Genomic DNA, 19,456 nt, shown 5'->3' on the forward strand with positions numbered 1-19,456 from the left:
ATTTATGTTTATTGAAATGAGACTTTATGTTACATAAAGTGTAACTGACATAAAGTGTAACTAAAATTACATTGTGTTTTCGTTAATTCAGACTAAACTCAAAGACCTGCCCATAAATGCCCATAAATGAACTCCAGGCCCTCTGGCAATCATTTTTATAGCGCACACAAATTTAGTTTTTCTTTAAAATGCGCACAGATGAAATTTTTTGCACACACAGCCTATGAAAAATTAGAGGGAACATTGATGGCAGGACCGCTGGTTCTCAGTGAATCTTTTGTCTCCATCATAGATCTGCTTCTAACCCTATAACTTAATTAACTCCAACACGGCTACAATATTTACAGGGGATCTAACCTGCTTCAAATGTAGTTTATATACGATCTACTCTTGTATCACACATCATTATCATACATCATACATCATCATCTTGTATCATTATTTTTGTTTTTGGATCCTCAGACGGCTGCTAACAGCGACGAATCACAGGGGCTTATCCCTTCTCAATAGCTTAATTCTTCATAGGTTAATTTATTTTATAGAAATTTTCATTTTGGTGATACTAATAAAGTAATGTGCAATTTTACTGAAAATCACTTATCTTATTTTATCAAGAATTTTATTAAGGATTTCCCCTTCCGACATGTCCATGTTTCAGTTTCTTTCTTCAGGGTTGGGGTTCCTTGTTCATACATCTACAAAGAATGAATCCATTAAAACCAATACTATGCTTGTTGCCAAGAGAATTTATTACACGATTCAGTAACTGTTAGAACTAAAACATTCTTCCCCAACTTCAGATGCCTTGCTCTGTCGCTCACTTCATTTGTTCGTTAGATTTGGGCATCTGACGTTATTTTCTATCATGGGTTTTAAAGCTTTGGTGATACAACATGCCACTTGTTAAATAATGGATATCCAATCTATTTCCTCATTTAAACCTTCTGGTGCTAGGGTGTTTAGCCAAAAAATCCATCCTGTTCTTTTAAAAAGTAAACTTTTAATATTACCTCCCTCCCACCCTTCTGATACTGAATCAAGAATGTGCCAACGAATGTCCATTAAAGAATGCCACATTTTTGGTGTATGCCCCCTAAGTTTGGTCTGAACATACCAAATTTCTGATGGTGAAACCTATCACCTATTGTTTTACCCCTTTGAAAGGCTATAACAGAAGGCTCTTTGAAACAACTATAACAACAAGAAGGGATCTGTTGCCTCGAGTCAACAGAAACATCAGGACCCTCATTGGTCTGTATATTGCCCTATTCTAGACCAGCTGAGTTCTTACTATGAAGTATTAAACAACATTGGGAAATTTTACAACTATATAGTTGTTTCAAAGAGCCTCCTGTTATAGCCTATATAGTTGTAAAATTTCCCAGACCAAACTTAGAGGGCAGACACCAAAATGTGGACACTGTCAATGGTGTGCACATACAGGTACAATAGAGGGAGAAACGTAGATAAACCCAGGAACTAGTCAGGTGATAAAATTAAGGTTTAACACCACATGTGAAAGTAAGAATGATGTTTACTTAATTATGTGCCCCTATAATCTGGTTTATATTGGCCATGCAAAGCACCAAATGAAAGTTTGACTCATAGAACATAAATCTAGGACAGTGTTTCTCAACTCGGTCCTGGAGTACCCCCTTGCCAGTCAGATTTTCACAATGAATCCACAATGAATATGCATGAAAAAATTTGCATATAATGGAGGCAGTGTATGTAGATCAAGTTTATGCAAATTCAATGTGGATATCCTGAAAACCTGACTGGCAAGGGGGTACTCCAGGACCGAGTTGAGAAACACTGATCTAGATTACAAAATAAGGTGATAAAGGCACCATTAGTACAGCACTGTGAAGATATTTTTTTATTTATTCAATGTTCTATACCATTCTCCCAGGGGAGCTCAGCACGATTTACATGCATTTATTCAGGTACTCAAGCAGTTTTCCCTCTCTGTCCCAGTGGGCTCACAATCTATCATACCTGGGGCAATGGGGGGATTAAGTGACTTGCACAGGGTCACAAGGAACAGCGTGGGCTTGAACCCACAACCTCAGGGTGCTGAGGCTATAGCTTTAACCACTGCGCCACACTCTCCCCAATGGGTCATACTGTTGAACAACTTCTGTGGCGAGTCGTGGATCATATTGCAGATGGAGGGGGGAGGGTGGTAATCTAGAAGAATTTCTGAACTGGAGGGAACAAAAATGGATTTATATGTTGAAAACAGTTGCTCCGGTGGGATTGAATTTAGAAATTGAATGGGCCAGCCTTGTCTGATATTGGGAGGCTCTGATTGGTGGGGGTGGTAAGAGGGGAGGAGAGTAGTCAGTGATTTAAATCCTACCCTGTAACACTGACGCCATCTTGGTCTGGCGAGAAACTGGTGAGAAAGGTGTTAACGCTCAGGGCAGTCGGTGAGTGAAAATGAATAATTTATGATATAACATCTATAAGAAAGAGATGTGGGGAGGAAATTGTAATATGCTATATCTCTTTCCAGGGGGTGTCCTTGAAACAGCGGTGCGTAGGAGCAGGAGGAGGGTCCAGGCACCCCTCCTGCTCCCGAAGATGTTGGGGAGCCTTGCCCAAGGAGCAGGAGGGATCAGGCACCCCTCCTGCTTCCAACTATTTTACAGGTACCGGGATGGTTGGGCCGGGCCCGAATGCCTGGGCCGGCCACGACTGGCCGGAGAGTGGGAGGCCTAGGAGCAGGAGGGACCGAGCACCCCTCCTGCTCCCAACTTTCAGTCCATCGGACCCATGATCTTTTTTTTTTAGTAGTTTCGAGCCCTGCGAGCCTGTGTTTTTAACCCGCTTTAAACTTGTGGATTAAAACCACAGGCTCGCAGGGTGGGGAATGGCAGTGCAGGGCGGCAGGACTTCAGGGAGATTCGGGGCAGTGCAGGGCGGCAGGATTTCGATGAAGAGAGCAGGACTTCAGGACAGTGCAGGGGGGAAGGACTTCAGAGCAGGAGATTTGTGCTTGAGTTGGGGCAGAGAGCAGGATATGCAGTTGGAAACCACTGAACAACTGGTCCCCAGCAATTGCTCCTTCCGTTGACCGGCCAGCCCTGTCCGATGTGAAATTTTGTGTAGTGAATCGGGTTGCTGTCCAATTTGCATGCGTTTCTCCTCATTTGCATTCACAAATTCGAGGCGGATCACAGGAGAGTTAAGTGAATCAGGCCGAAGGGAAATTTGCTCGTTAAGGGGTCGCAAACCGATCGGTACATGATCGGTTTGCTTGGTGAATAAAGCCCTTAGTACCATACAGGGTAAGGAGGCTGTTGGGTTGAGAATTCTAACACTACTTGACTTCCTCTGTTACCATCTTTCACCTTCAGGCTGGTTATTAAAATAACACCCCCCCTAAAAAAAATTAAGCTGATTTCTTTTTTCTCAACGTCTTAAGTTCATTTAGTAAACAAGTATTTAGGGCCAAATTCTATAAATGGTATCCCGATTTTAGGCAGCGCTAAGCATCCTACCACTGTCTAACCAGCCAATTGGGATGCACATTTTTACACTGTAAGCATTTTTGTGAGTCTATGGAGATGCGGAGAGGAGCCTAAGGCCCTGATTGGCTCAGATGCCTAAGGCCACTCCCATGGAAGTGGTTTTAGATATCTGGCCAATCGGAGTCTCAGGCTACTCCCAGCGTAAGGCTTCTTGAGGTTTAAATTTAATTTTTGACTACATATTTTAAGTTTGTGGTTACTTGTTGTGAACATGTTAGCTGTGGGATATGTGCATCATAGATCTTTTTATTATGTTTAGCGATTTGCAAGATAGCCGATGTGGAGGGTGGAGGACGGGCAGTGGCAATGATCCCAAAGTGGGTTATTACCAAATTTTCTCCCCACCCTCTCCCTGTTTGCCTAAATGCAAAATATAAATACCTAATCTGGTCGGGATCCCAAGGCTCTGCCAGCTGAAGATCTCTTCTTCCAGTCCAGTGGCCAGAATTCTCCAACCTCTACAGTTCGGGGAAACCACCACTAGCTGCAGATCTTGGAGATTTCTGACTCCCAGATTAGAGGAGGCCTTCAACTGGCAAGGCTTCAGGATCCCCCACCAGCCACAGCAAGGGAAGTGACTCATTGGGGGGGACCTGGGCCCAGGACCTCTTTATGTTCAGCACAAAAATAAGTGAATTTCTAATTTTTTTTTTTTTTCTTTTATAGTGAAATGTGGTTATTGGTGACAATGAAAAAAGATACAATATAAAAGAAACAAAGCGGTCAACAATATACAGCAGTACAAACAACAGCAAAATTGACCAAAAGGCCAATCAACATCATCAGTTTATAAACAAGAAGAACTGTTGTACATGACTGCTATCCCCAAACCCATGTGCAAGGTAATAGTGCAACACATCCGGATCGGTAATGAAAGAAAAGGTTGCTCATAATGATTGTTCCAATAGGGGGAGACAGCATCCACAAGTTAATTCCAAAATAAAGGATAAAAGTGCACCCAACAGATAGAACACCTCACAAGCTACACATTCGCTGAAAACCCAATCCTTCCCCTACCCCCCCCCCCCCCCCAACATCCAGAATCCCATTACAAAGCAGATAAGGAGCAACCTCACTGACTACCACTACTCCACAATCCACCCCCAGCTTCCCCTCCCCATCCTCTAACACCCAGATGAATGCACTCCATTGGTCTAGCTCATAAATGCAAAGTATTCAGGACTATGCTGAGTGCCCGGTTTGGCAGCCGCTGAATATAGGGCTCCCAGGTCATCCAGAAACGACACTGTTGTTGATAAGAGGGGAATGTGGCCCGCGTCTCCAGCAGCATAAGAACATGATATGCCGCCCTCCATCGGCAGAAGGAAGGCGGGGTGTCCTCTAGCCAACTCTGCAAAATACATTTCAGCCCCACTATAAGAGATTTGCGCATCAACCGTCTACCACCTTTTGGCAAGCCCCCCCCCCCCCTTGAAGAAACAGCACCATCCGAGGAGAAGGGGGCAGGATCCTGCCAAGAAGAGCTCTCAAATAGTATTTTAGTACTTGCTGAGTTCAATTTCTTCGGTTCCCAGTTAAATTTCTATTTCTATTTGTGATCCCTCGTTCTGTATTTGGTAAAGGTCTGTCTGTGTTTTTGTGTGTGAAAAAGTCATCTAAAGTTGTTTTATGTATGGTACTAATGGTTGGTGAAGAGATCTGCCCTGGGCCCTGGTTGTATAGCAGGCAGGTGCTAGCTATCTTTCCGCCTCTGATCTCCATTTAAGCTCTTGAAATATTTACTGTGTGTCTCAACTTAATGCATCAAACGATAATTACAGTTAGCCAGTCTGTTCAGGCCATAGCAAGCATGAACATTTCCAATGAAACTATGTTCTCACCTTGAACAGGGGCCAAAGTATTGTGTGGTGGCCTTGCACATGCAAGGAGGGGGCTATAGATTGCACTCCCCACTTTTGTTTTTGTTTTTTTTTTTTTACGGAAGAATTAAGGCCTTCAATACTTCATTGTTAAACAAGCTGCAAAAAATAAAGTTGCACACAGCATCTTAGCTGTGCAAACAAACCATCTTGGCAATAAATGACATAAGAAACACACTGCTGACCTCTAGAGGTAATTGAATATACAACATGTTGCATTTCAATATGATAGTAAGAGAGCCAAAATGAGTGCAAAACAATAAGGTTATATGAAAAATAAGCTTTCATAATCTCCGTTAAAACATCTACATCCTCCAGGCCATTGAAGCCCTCCCCAGCCCATCCTCCACCAAATGGCCATATACAGACACAGACCAAATGGCCACCCCAGCCCATCCTCTACCAAATGGCCATATACAGACACAGACCGTGCAAGTCTGCCCTTAGTTCAATTTTTAATATTATTTTCTGATTCTAGATCCTTTGTGTTCATCCCACGCTTCTTTGAACTCAGTCACAGTTTTACTCTCCACCAACTCTCTTGGGAGCGCATTCCAGGCATCCACCACCCTCTCTGTAAAATATAATTTCCTAACATTGCCTTTGAATGTACTACCCCTCAACCTCAAATTATGTCCTCTGGTTTTACCATTTTCCTTTCTCTGGAAAAGATTATGTTCTACATTAATACCCTTCAAGTACTTGAATGTCTAAATCATATCTCCCCTGCCTCTCCTTTCCTCTAGAGTATACATATTCAGGGCTTCCAGTCTCTCCTCATATGTCTTCTGGCACAAGCCTCCTATCATTTTCGTCGCCCTCCTCTGGACCGCTTCAAGTCTTCTTACGTCCTTTGCCAGATACGGTCTCCAAAACTAAACACAATACTCCAAGTGGGGCCTTACCAATGACCTGTACAGAGGCATCAACACCTTCTTCCTTCTACTGGGTAAGCCTCTCTTTATACAGCCCAGCATCCTTCTGGCAGCAGCCACTGCCTTGTCACACTGTTTTTTCGCCTTTAGATCTTCGGACACTATAACCCCAAGGTCCCACTCCCCGTCCGTGCATATCAGCTTCTATCCTCCCAGCATAGACGGTTCCTTCCAATTATTAATCCCCAAATGCATTACTCTGCATTTCTTTGCATTGAATTTTAGTTGCCAGGCATTAGACCATTCCTCTAACTTTTGCAGATCCTTTTTCATATTTTCCACTCTCTCTTAGGTGTCTACTCTGTTACAAATCTTGGTATCATCTGCAAAAAGGCACACTTTTCCTTCTAACCCTTCAGAAATGTCACTCACAAACATATTGAACAGGATTGGCCCCAGCACCGAACCCTGATGGACTCCACTACTCACCTTTCCTTCCTCCGAGCGACTTCCATTAACCACCACCCTCTGGCATCTGTCCGACAGCCAGTTTCTAACCCAGTTCACCACTTTGGGTCCTTACTTCAGCCCTTCAAGTTTGCTCAACAGCCCTCTATGAGGAACTGTATCAAAGGCTTTGCTGAAATCTAACTAAATTACATCTAGCATATGTCCTCGATCCATCTCTCTGGTCACCCAATCAAAAAATTCAATCAGGTTAGTTTGGCACGATTTACCTTTTCTAAAGCCATGTTGTCTCGGATCCTGTGTAACCCATTAGATTCAAGGAAGTACACTATCCTTTCTTTCAGCAACATTTCCATTATTTTTCCAATAACTGAAGTGAGGCTCACCGGCCTGTAGTTTCCTGCTTCATCCCTGTGACCACTTTTATGAATAGGGACCACATCCGCTCTCCTCCAATCCCCAGGAATCACTCCCATCTCCAGAGATTTGTTGAACAAGTCTTTAATAGGACTCACCAGAACCTCTCTGAGCTCCCTTAGTATCCTGGGATGGATCCCGTCTGGTCCCATCGTTTTGTCCACCTTCAGTTTTTCAAGTTGCTCATAAACACTCTCCTCCGTGAACGGCACATAATCTACTCCATTTTCTCGTGTAACTTTGCCAGACAATCTCGGTCCTTCTTCAGAATTTTCTTCTGTGAACACAGAACAGAAATATTTGTTTAGCATTTTTGCTTTTTCCTCATCACTCTCCACATGTCGGTTCCCAGCATCTTTTAGCCTAGCAATTCCATTTTTCATCTTCCTCCTTTCACTAATATATCTGAAAAAATTTTTGTCTCTCTTTTTTACATTTTTAGCCATTTATTCTTCCGCCTGTGCTTTCGCCAGACATATCTCTCTCTTGGCTTCTTTCAGTTTCACCCTGTAGTCCTTTCTGTACTCCTCTTCTTGGGTTTTTTTATATTTCACGAACGCCAACTCTTTCGCCTTTATTTTCTCCGCCACTAGTTTGGAGAGCCATATCGGTTTCCTTTTTCTCTTGTTTTTATTTATTTTCTTCACATAAAGATCCGTAGCCATTTTTATTGCTCCTTTCAGCTTAGACCACTGTCTTTTCACTTCTCTTATGTCCTCCCATCCTATCAGCTCTTTCTTCAGGTACTCTCCCATTGCATTAAAGTCCGTACGTTTAAAATCTAAGACTTTAAGTAACATGCAACCACTCTCCACTTTAGCCGTTATATCAAACCAAACCGTTTGATGATCCCTACCTCCCAGGTGAGCGCCCACTTGAACATTAGAGATACTCTCTCCATTTGTAAGGATCAGATCCAATATCGCTTTTTCCCTTGTGGGTTCCGTCACCATTTGTCTGAGCAGAGCCTCTTGAAAGGCATCCACAATCGCCCTACTTCTTTCCGATTCTGCAGACAGAACATTCCAGTCCGCATCCAACAGGTTGAAATCTCCCAACAGCAGAACCTCCTCTTTCCTTCCAAACTTTTGGAAATCCATAAACAGATCCTTATCAATTTGTTGCGATTGAGTCGGAGGTCTGTAGACTACACCCACGTAGATAGAAGTTCCATCTTCTCTTTTCAGAGTAATCCATATCGCTTCTTCCTCTCCCCAGGTCCCTAGCATTTCGGTCGCTTGGATATTGATGTTTACATAGAGAGATGGTTAAGGGGTTGGAGGAGCTGCCGTACAGCGAAAGATTAGAGCAGGGGTACCCAATAGGTCGATCGCGATCGACCGGTAGATCGCCAAGGCAAAGTGAGTCGATCACGGAGCCCAGATTCACTTTGCCTTGGCGATTTACTGGGCCGATAAGCCTTCCTCTCCACGACGTCAATTCTGTCATCGGAGGGGAAGTTCGGGCCAGCCAATCGCTGCCTGGCTGGGCTGGAACTTCCTCTCTGACGGCAGAATTAACGTCGGGGAGAGAAATGCTGGTTGGCCCAACACAGGGAAGCAGGGAGAGCCTGGGGCAGCAGCGGCTTTGGGTCCTGTTACCCGATGGCGGCGGCGGCTTGGGGGCCTGTTCCCCGATGGTGGCAGCAGTGGCTTGGTGGAGAGCAGGGAGAAAGAAAGAAAGGGGGTAGGCAGGGAGAAAGAAAGAAGGGAAACAGAAAAAAAGAAAGGGGGCATGAAGAGAGAGAGAAAAAAAGGAAGGGAGGCAGGGAGAAAGAAAGGGCAGGGAGAGAGGAAGAAAAAGTTGGGGGAGGGAATTTGGTATGGAGGAGAGGAAGCATACAGGCTGAAAGAAGGGAAGAAAGATTGGATGCACAGTTAGAAGAAGAAAGTGCAACCAGAGACTCATGAAATCACCAGACAACAAAGATAGGAAAAATGATTTTATTTTCAATTTAGTGATCAAAATGTGTCTAAATTTATATCTGCTGTCTATATTTTGCACTATGGCCCCCCTTTTACTAAACCACAATAGTGGTTTTTAGCACAGGGAGCCTAAGAGCGTTGAGAGCAGCGCTGGGCATTCAGCGCAGCTCCCTGCGCTAAAAACTGCTATGGTGGTTTAGTAAAAAGGGAGGGGGGTATATTTGTCTATTTTTGTATGGTTGTTACTGAGGTGACAGTGCATAGAGTCATCTGCCTTGACCTCTGAAAATCCCCGGAATAGGAATGATAATTAACATTTTCTCAGCGTACAGTATGCTTTGTAGTTTTTTAAAAAAATTTTGGTGGTAGATCATTTTGACTTGGTCATTTTAAAAGTAGCTTGTAAGCCCAAAAAGTGTGGGCACCCCTGGATTAGAGAAATTGGGCTTCTTCTCCCTCAAACAGAGGAGATTGAGAGGGGACATGATCGAAACATTCAAGGTACTGAGGTGGATAGACTTAGTAGATAAGGACAGGTTGTACAGCTTCTCCAAGGTAGGGAGAACGAGAAGGCATTCTCTAAAGCTGAAAGGGGATAGATTCCGTACGAACGTAAGGAGGTTCTTCTTTACCCAGAGAGTGGTAGAAAACTGGAACGCTCTTCCGGAGTCTGTCATAGGGGAAAACACCCTCCAGGGATTCAAGACAAAGCTAGACAAGTTCCTGCTGAACAAGAGTGTACGCTGGTAGGGCTAGTCTCAGTTAGGGCGCTGGTCTTTTACCAGAGGGCTGCCGCGTGAGCGGACTGCTGGGCATGATGGACCACTGGTCTGACTCAGCAGCGGCAATTCGTATGTTCTTATGTTCTATGCATATCCTGAGAACCCTGCACAAATGACATGCTCATAAATGTGGCAAAAACAACATAGTTACATTATATTACATTAGTGATTTCTATTCCGCCAATACCTTGCAGTTCAAGGCAGATTACAAAAGAAGTTATCTGGCTATTTCCAGAGGAATTGAATAGTAGAGCGATTTGCTACAGAGAGTTGGGATGAGTCTTGCGGTGTTAGTTTGTCTTCAAGGATGGCTTGAATAGGATGATTTTTATTTCTTTTCTAAATGATTTGTAGTCTGTAGTCATTATCAGTAAATTGGAGAGTTGGTAGTCTAGTTTTGCTGCTTGAGTGGCTAGAAGGCTGTCATACAGTTTTTTTCGTTTGACGTCTCTGATTGGGGGGTGAGTGAACAGTTTGTGCGTTCTCCTGTGTCTGGTTGAGGTAGTTTGGATTAGGTGGTTGTTTGGGTAGGCTGGGCTGTCTCCGTTTATGGTTTTAAATAGTAGGCAGTAGAATTTGAATTTTACTCTTGCTTGTATTGGGAGCCAGTGTGAATCTAGGTACACCGCCGTGATGTGGTCGTGTTTCCTCAGTGAATAGATAAGTCTTAGCACTGTGTTTTGAACAGTTTGTAGTTGTTTTATCATGCTTGTGGGGCAGGGGAGATAGAGTATGTTGCAGTAATCTAGAAGAACTAGGACTAGGGACTAGACCAGGAGCTGGAATTGTGTTCTGTCGAAGAATTTTCGAACCTGTCTTAAGTTTCTCATTGCCCCAAATGATTTTTGTATCATTTTGTTGATTTGTGGTTGCATGGTAGAGAATCTGTCAATTGTCATTCCTAGAAATTTTAGAATGGGTTGTATAGGGTATGTGATTGAGTTTATAACTAGATTTGTTATAGTTAGGGTTTTATTATGTTCGAGGAGAGTGAATTTTGTCTTGTCTGGGTTCAGTTTCAGTTTGTGATTTTTCATCCATGTTGCAACTGTTTAAAATGTCCTGTGTAGAATGTCTGTCTTGGAGGACGTTGGTTGGTCAAAAGGAAGGAGAATGGTGATGTCATCTGCATAGCTATAGGAGGTTAAGCCTAATTTGTCCAGGCAGGTGCCGAGGGATGCAATATAGAGATTGAAGAGAGTTGGGGATAGTGGAGATCCTTGGGGTACGCCGCAGGGGTTGGACCATGGTTCTGATTTTTCTTTGTTCAGCTTGACTCTGTAGGTTCTTGATTGTAGGAAGCCTTGAAACCATGTGAGAACCTTGTCTGTTATTCCTATTGTTTCTAGTATTTGTAATAAGATGTTGTGGTCAAAAACTGCGGTGAGATCCAGCTGTATAATCAGCATTTTTTTACCTGTGCTGAGATGTTGTCTAGCTGTGTCCAGGAGGGAACCCAGTAGAGTCTCTGTGCTGTAGTTGGTTCTGAAACCCGATTGTGTAGGATGGAATATATTGTGGTTTTCTAGGTAGTTGGTGAGGAGTTTGGCTACCAAGCCTTCCATTAGTTTGACAGAGTGGTATTGAGGCTATGGGTCTGTAGTTGGATGGTTGATCTGTTGCTCCTTTAGGGTCTTTTAGGATCGGGGTGACAACGATTTCGCTGAGGTCTTGCAGGAAAAGGCCATCTGTGAGCATGGTTTGTATCCATTGTAAGAGGAGAACGCGGAATTTGATGCTGGAGGTTTTTAATAGGTATGGTGGGCAGTGATTGAGATCGCAGGTTGCGTGGCTGTATTTTTTGTAGAGTTTGTTTAGGTCAGACCATTGAATTGTGGGGAAGTGGGACCAGGTTCTATCTGCCGCTGCTGAATCTTTTTCTGTGGGGGCATTGTGATCTCTTCTAGGTAGGCTGGGCTTCCAGAGAGGGTGGATCTGGCAGTTGTGATTTTGTTTTTAAAGTATTCTGCTAAAAGTGTAGCTGAGGGGGAAGAGATTCCATTGTTGGCCAGATAGGGTTTGGTGTCTGTGAGCTCTTTTAATATTAGGAATAGTAAAGTGAAAAATCAATCAAACACCAATCAACAACTCTTTCACAAATGAGTGCAACAAATCTAAATTCCATTACTTTATATCATTCCGTTTGCATATGCTCGAGCCAATCAAACATGAAAGGAGGAAAAAGCTTCAAACCATGTTGCACAAGCCAGACATAATAACAGCTTTAAGGCAAGGCTAAATGATACCTCACGGGCATAAAAAACCTCCTTTATTTTGCTTGAAAAGTACTCTGTGCAATGCAAACCATCAAAGAAATGGTAAAGGAAGTCCAAATAGCAAAAAGTTACTTATCTTGGTCAAGGATCGGCACACCAACGATGGCCAGCATTTCACAATTTCTTGCTGCCTCAGGGTGTAAATCGAGAAGATCAATTGGTGATTTGGATTGGGCTTATACTACCCATTTTTCCAAAGCTATATTCAAGGTAAGTTATTTGATAGTTCCCTATCCTAGAGAGCTTGAAATATAAGATTTTGCCCAACACAATGAAGAATGAAATGACTTGCCCAAAACTGGAAGTGGTGTTATTGGGAGAGGCAGGATTTGAAGCCTGGCTTCTCATGTTCAGAAAAAAACATAGAAACATAGAAAGATGACGGCAGAAAAGGGCTATAGCCCATCAAGTCTGCCCACTCCACTGTCCCACCCCATTAAGTCAGAGTGCTGCTCATAGAAACATAGAAAGATGACGGCAGAAAAGTAGGCAAGCGATCTGCAACATCCAGACCAAAGGAAATGGTGAACAGACAAATTGCAGAAGTCCAAGATAAAACAAAAACACCTTTATTATGCAACAAGAGTGGAGTTTCACTAAATGGCTCAAGCCCCACTACATCACCTTCTGACTCTGGGCAAGTCACTTAACCCTACACTACCCTAAGTACAAAATAAATATCTATATAATATGTAAACAGCTTTGATTGTAACCACAGAAAGTCTATATATCAAGTCCCACTCCCTTTCCTTAGCCAGATCTGGTGCATGCTTGTTTTCACACAGATTTGGTTATTTTAGCCTCTGAGGCAGCCATTTGGCAAAACTTGGCCAAGTCGAGCTCTGTGTTCAAAACCTTCCACTCTTGTTGCATAATTAAAGATGTGCTGTATTATCTTGGAGTTCTGTGGTCTTTTTGTAGTCTGCTGACCATTTTTTTCTAAGGTTCCCATCCACACCTCTCGCTGATTTTAGATTTTATCTGAGAAATATTCATTCCAGGGTGGATAGAAATGATTTACCTTGGTGGCAGTTAGCACCCGAGTCTCAACAGTGCTCCTTATGAATCCAACTCTACTTCTCCTGCCTTTGCAAAATCTGAGAGAGCCTCCATCTGCCTATGATTTCCATTTTCAAGCCTAGGTAAGGGTGACCTGTGTTCCAGAGACAGACTTTATACAAAACTACTGTGAGACTGCAGGAGAAAATTTTGCTTGAGGCGGGAGAATGGCCAGAATTTTAGGCCTATATTTGAATTTTGATGCATTCTCCAGCATCATCATCTATTGAGAATCAACCCCCCCTCTTTTACGAACGCATAGGGCGGGTTTTAGTGCCGGGAGCAGCGGTAACTGCTCCGACGCTCAAAGAATTCCTATGAACATCGGAGCAGTTACCACCATAGCTGGCGTTAAAACCCGCGCTATGCGTTTGTAAAAGAGGGGGAAAGTGCCTTAGAAGAAACTTGCTCAACTAAGAAAATCTCTTTGGAATTCAAGAGGAATTTTTTGTTCACTACCTTCTATAATTTTTTTTATGATATTGTCTTCATTTCTAGACTGTTGTGACTGCTGGAGAACAATATGAAACCAGACAGTAGGATAAAACTAATTCATTATGTTTATTTTGCAGAGCTTTGGGTTGGGGTTTTTTTTAACATTGAGAAAGAGCAACTGATGAAAGCAGTGAAATGTCAGTGAATTATTCAAAGTAAATCTCTCTTTGGAGGCCTCAGCACTAAATTGGTCCATTTAGGCATGGAGCACGCTTCATTGCTTTGATAACACAACCCCAGTGAGTGATTTTAATGTGAGACAGTCGACGGTTTAAGGTGTGGGAGAGAAGCAGTTGACATTTTGTTTTCTACAGGAATCTGAAACTACAGCGATAAAATTCCTGGGGAGAAAAAAATTGAGATACAGCTGCAGCATACAAAAGGGAAAAAAATAAAAGCAGTACTCTAATACATAAAAGGTCATCTGGAGTGATCCATTCCTCTAAGAAGAATACTTTATAGGCTAGATTTACTAACATGGGCTAATGCATATTATTGCACATTATTGTAACTTAATGCATGCTATTTAACACATGCCCCATTACTGTCAATGGGGAGTGTTCCCCAATAAGGTTATTCTATAACTTTGCGCTACGATGTTGGCAGCACAATGGGGCACCCTTAGCACCAGTTCTATAACAGCTTCAAGGCAAGCCTAAGCTGTTATAGACTACTAGCACAAAGCCATGTTGGTATAGCAAAATATAATCTCGCCCACTTACGACAGGTACCGATAAGCTGACCCACCTAAGTGCATCATACAATACATAGAACTGATAGTATTCTATATATTGTGCATTTCTCTTGACAAAATGTTCTGCCCACATATATACTCTCCTCACATTTGTGCACTGAGGAGGGAATCAGTGACATAGTCAGGGTAAGCAGTGCCCGGGGTGATGGTCCCCCCTCCCCTGCTCTCTTCTCTGCCTCAAGGTACTGAAGGGAATAGACTTAGTAGATAAGGGCAGGTTGTTCAGCCTCTCCAAGGTAAGGAAAACAAGGGGGCACTCTCTAAAGTTGAAAGGGGATAGATTCCATACGATCGTAAGGAAGTTCTTCTTCACCCAGAGAGTGGTAGAAAACTGGAACGCTCTTCCGGAGTCTGTTATAGGGGAAAACACCCTCCAGGGATTCAAGACAAAGTTAGACAAGTTCCTGCTGAACTTGTCTAACTGTCCATACACAGGTAGGGCTAGTCTCAGTTAGGGCAATGGTCTTTGACCAGAGGGCAGCCGCATGTGTGGACTGCTGGGCACGATGGACCCTGGGTCTGACCCAGCAGCAGCAATTCTTATATTCTTATGTTCCCCCCCTGCCGCACGCGCACCCTCTTCCCTTTCCCCCACACCTTTTAAACTTCTCCGGTGTGAGCAGCATGTCCATGGCGGTATCAGCTCGCCCTTTGACATTACTTCCTAGGCACGGGCCCCGGAAGTGATGTCAGAGACAGCGCCGATGCCGACACAGGTAGCAACCACATGGTGGGGAAGTAAAAAGGTACGGTGAAGGCAAGGGACATGCGTGCGCGGCAAGGAGAAGAACGTGCCCAGAGCAGTCCCTCCTACACCCCTGGGAGGGGGAATTCTATAAATGAAACATAGAGACATGGTTGAAGATAAAGGCCAAATGGCCCATCCAATCTGCCCATCTACAGCATCCACTATCTCCTCCTCTCCCTGAGATCTCATGTGCCTGTCCCGCTCTTTTTTGAATTCAGACACAGTCTTTGTCTCCACCACCTCTATCACGAGACTATTCCACGCATCTACTACCCTTTCTGTAAAATGTATTTCCCTAGATTACTCCTGAGCCTATCACCTCTACACTTCATCCTATGCCCTCACATTCCAGAGCTTCTTTTCAAATGAAAGACTCGAATCATGCACATTTATATTATGTAGGTATTTAAACGTCGCTATCATATCTCCCTTCTCCCGCCTTTCCATATGTGTTCTTTAATCTCTCAATAAATCAACACATATCAACACATATCAAGTTACCGTTGGATTTCACCACATAGATTTACATTATTGCTCAAGCATTAAGGAAGAAGGCAAAACCTCAGACCGTATGCTGCATCTCATAACAGCCAAAGGCTATTGACAAATGCAATATTATGGTTTCAATCACTGGTCTGCCTCCATCCTTTTTATATGAATGCAATAATTCATTAAGTACTATAATTGATATTTTTAAATTTTTTCAGTAAATTTTTTAATTGTATAAATAAAGTTGTTGTGATTGTCAAAGTTAATAATGGAGTTGTATGATGTCATATAAAAAGTTTTGTGCAAAATGGCAATTCTGTGCAAAAATAGCAGTTTAATCATCAATAGATAAAGATTTCAAAATTTATCATTGGAACTGACTGTTTATACTATCAAAAAATTCATGAAACATAAAAACCACTTATCTTGGTGGCACAAAAACTGATTCTGATGGATCCGTTTCGTTAGTACTTCTTCAGAGAATCATTTGGAAAGGCCATAGTGCTGACTGAGCCATGAAGATAGCTTTCCTGAAAAAAGTTAAATGGTCTGAATCAGACCTGAATAATAACGCTCATACAGACCATTTAACTTTTTTCAGGATGGAAGCTGAAGTCTTTATCAAGGATAATTCCGAGGAGTTTGATTTTGATATCAATTTGAATTGGAGAGAAGTCAATATAAATGGGTAGGAATATGTATGTCCCTGTGTAGAATTTGCGAAAAGGACACCGGTTATTGTAGAGATGTTCAATGAGAGTTTGTTATGCTGGTCCCAGGAACTAATTTTATTGTGTTTGTAATTAATTTCTATTATTTTGTCAGGTAATGTAGAATTTAGGGGGTGAAGCAGTTGGATATCATCGGCGTACGTGTACACAGTGAATCCTATAGATTGGGCTAAAGTAAGTAAAGGGGTCAAGAAAATGTTAAAGAGTATGGGGCGAGAGGATCAATTCCATAGCTGAGGGATTCCATAGCTGATCGATTCCATAGCTGAGGGATTCCATAGCTTTGATAGTAGTAGAAGAAGTGGAGTCAGTCTCATTGATCATTATATATATTCCACGATTCCTTCTTATGTTTTAAGTGTGTCTCTAAATTTTAAGAAAGATGGTTCATTTCATAATACTAAAGACACGGAATTCCAGAGAAGGGGGACCTCACAAAAGAGCACACTGTCCAGTGTAGTTGAGATGTGCAGAGCAAGCAGAGGATACTGAGCCATCATCCGTCATGTATTGAGGGAAGGGCTCTTGAAGGAGTATGCAAGATTATTAAAGAGCTGGAGCATAAATGAGGTGATCTCAGGATACACAATGAAGGCTGGAACCAAAATAACTTTTATTCACCAACATGTAGTATCACACATAGAGGGACCTAAAATGGCCGTGTTTTGACAACATCAATGCCTGCCTTGGGGGTCAATATTCTAGAGATGTTTGAGTCACAAAACAACTCTGGTAATGTTTTCATTAAGTACAAAGCCCAATGGTATAGAACTTCAAATGTGAAGCCTTAGATCAAAATACAGGTTTAGAGTACATTAAACATTCAAAACAAGTGATTCCTATTTTAATAATGGGTGTGACATGATCCTGCCTCTTTGCATAGAGGGAGTTCCTTTAAGCCACATTTAACTTTATATTTTTGAAATTTCAGTCAAATTAAAAAACAGAAATTAAATTCCAAAACTTAAACAAGTCAACAATAAAACAGCAGAATAGAGAATGACATGGGGACGGGTTACCACGGTTACTCACAGTAAATCCAATTTGGTAGTATTTACCGTAGATGCAGGAGCAAAGCTTTTTACCACCCCATAAGAATGCTAAAAAGTCTTACTCCTACAGTAAAAAAAAATTTTTTAATTCATAAAACAGGACATAGCATCATAAGGAGGGAACCAGCAAAAGGAAGGCCACGAGCAGGCCTGTGAGGATTGGCTTCATAAGGTGGATAGCATGGCAGGAGGGGGACACAGAAGGGAAGGGAAAGAGGTGCTGGACCTGTTGGGGGGGGTGTTGCTAGACCTGAAGGGAAGGAAGAGAGGTGCTGGCTGCTTTGGGAGGACTGGACCTGAAGGGAAGGGAAAGAGGTACTGGGCATTTTGGGGGAACTGGACCTGAGGAGAAGGAAAAGAGTTGCTGAACACTTTAAGGGATGCTTAACCCAGTGGCGTACCAAGGGGGGGGGCGTGGGGGGAGGTCCGCCCCGGGTACCAAGCCCTGAGGGGGTGCTCCCGGTCCGGTCCAGTTCTCCCCCCCTGCGCCGGGTGTCGCGTCTGGAAACAGCCTGCAGCAAGATTGCGATGCCAGAGATCTTTGCCTGCTTCGACTGTTTCCTCCGCCACGGTCCTGCCCCTCCTCTGATGTCAGAGGAGGGGCGGGACCGCGGCGGAGGAAACAGCCGAAGCAGGCAAAGATCTCTGGCATCGCGCGATCTTGTTGCAGGCTGTTTCCCCAGGGCAGTAGCGTACCAAGGGGGGCGAGGGGGAGGTCCATCCCGGGTGCCGCCTTAGGGGGGGGTGCACAGCTGGCCCGGTCCCTATCGCGCTCCTACCCTCCCAGCGAAAGCAGCATCGGCGCCATTATCGAAAAAGGTAATGGCGCCAGGCCTTGGAGCACCAAGGCAGACCGCTTCTCCCACCTCCCAGCCGAAACCCCGCTGACCATCCTATCTCCCCCCCCCCCCAAGTGAACCTTTCCGACCCTCCCAGCGAAAGCAACAAATCTCCCTCCAGTAGCGTCGGCTTTATCCTCCCTCTGCCGCATCACTGATGACGTCATCAGTAACGCGGCAGAGGGAGGAGAAAGCCGCGAAGGAGGTTTGCTGCTCTCGCTGGGAAGGTCGGAAAGGTTCACGGGGGGGGGGAGATAGGAGGGTCAGCGGGGGTTCGGCTGGGATGGGGGAGAAGCGGACTGCCTCGGTGCTCCATTACCTTCTTCGGGCAGCAGCAGCGTTTACAATTCGCTGCTGTTGCCGGCTTCAGGCCTTGTTCTCTGCCGGGTCCTGCCTACTTCCAGTTTTCATGAAGACAGGACCCGACAGAGAGGAAGGCCTGAAGCGGGCAACAGCAGTGAATTGTGAATGCTGCTGCTGCCCGATGAAGTTCAGGACATCAGGACATCGGGGAAGGAGCAGGGAGAAATCGGCTGCTGGCTTGGGGGTGAGGGTAGGGAAAGAATCGTGGAAGTGGAGAAATCGGCACGATGGCTTTGTGCAGGCTAGGGGGAGAGAGAAAGAAAGGAAAAAATAAAGAGGGGGGGGGGCAGGGGGAGAGAGAAAGAAAGGCAGAAATAAAGAGGGGTCAGGGGGAGAGAGAAAGAAAGGCAGAAAGAAAGAGGGGGACCAAGGGGAGAGAAAGAAAGGCAGAAATAAAGAGGGGGTCAAGGGGGAGAGAAAGAAAGGCAGAAAGAAAGAGGAGGGCCAGGGGGAGAGAGAAAGAAAGGCAGAAAGAAAGAGGGGGACCAAGGGGAGAGAAAGAAAGACAGAAATAAAGAGGGGGGTCAAGGGGGAGAGAAAGAAAGGCAGAAAGAAAGAGGGGGGCCAGGAGGAGAGAGAAAGAAAGGCAGAAATAAAGAGGGGAGCCAGGGGGAGAGAGAAAGAAGAAGGATCAGAAGAAGGACCAGAGACTCATGAAATCACCAGACAAAAAAGTAGGAAAAATGATTTTATTTTCAACTTAGTGATCAAAATGTGTCCGTTTTGAAAATTTATATCTGCTGTCTATATTTTGCACTATGGCCCCC

General features: G+C 43.8%; 1 long non-coding RNA gene across 2 annotated transcripts in view; it reads right to left on the minus strand.

Moving 5' to 3' along the window:
- Nucleotides 1-212: 212 nt before the first annotated feature.
- LOC117363491 overlaps nucleotides 213-19,456 on the minus strand; it is a 59,090-nt gene continuing 39,846 nt past the window's right edge. Inside the window, exon 3 of one of the 2 annotated variants that reach the window (XR_004540073.1) lies at nucleotides 213-695. This is a non-coding gene — a long non-coding RNA (uncharacterized LOC117363491). Of the gene's footprint in view, nucleotides 696-13,922; nucleotides 14,055-19,456 lie in introns of those variants that run through there. The other variant, XR_004540074.1, reaches the window with a different exon arrangement.

The sequence above is a fragment of the Geotrypetes seraphini genome, chromosome 7 (assembly GCF_902459505.1).
Source record: "Geotrypetes seraphini chromosome 7, aGeoSer1.1, whole genome shotgun sequence".
Taxonomy (NCBI): Eukaryota; Metazoa; Chordata; class Amphibia; order Gymnophiona; family Dermophiidae; genus Geotrypetes; species Geotrypetes seraphini.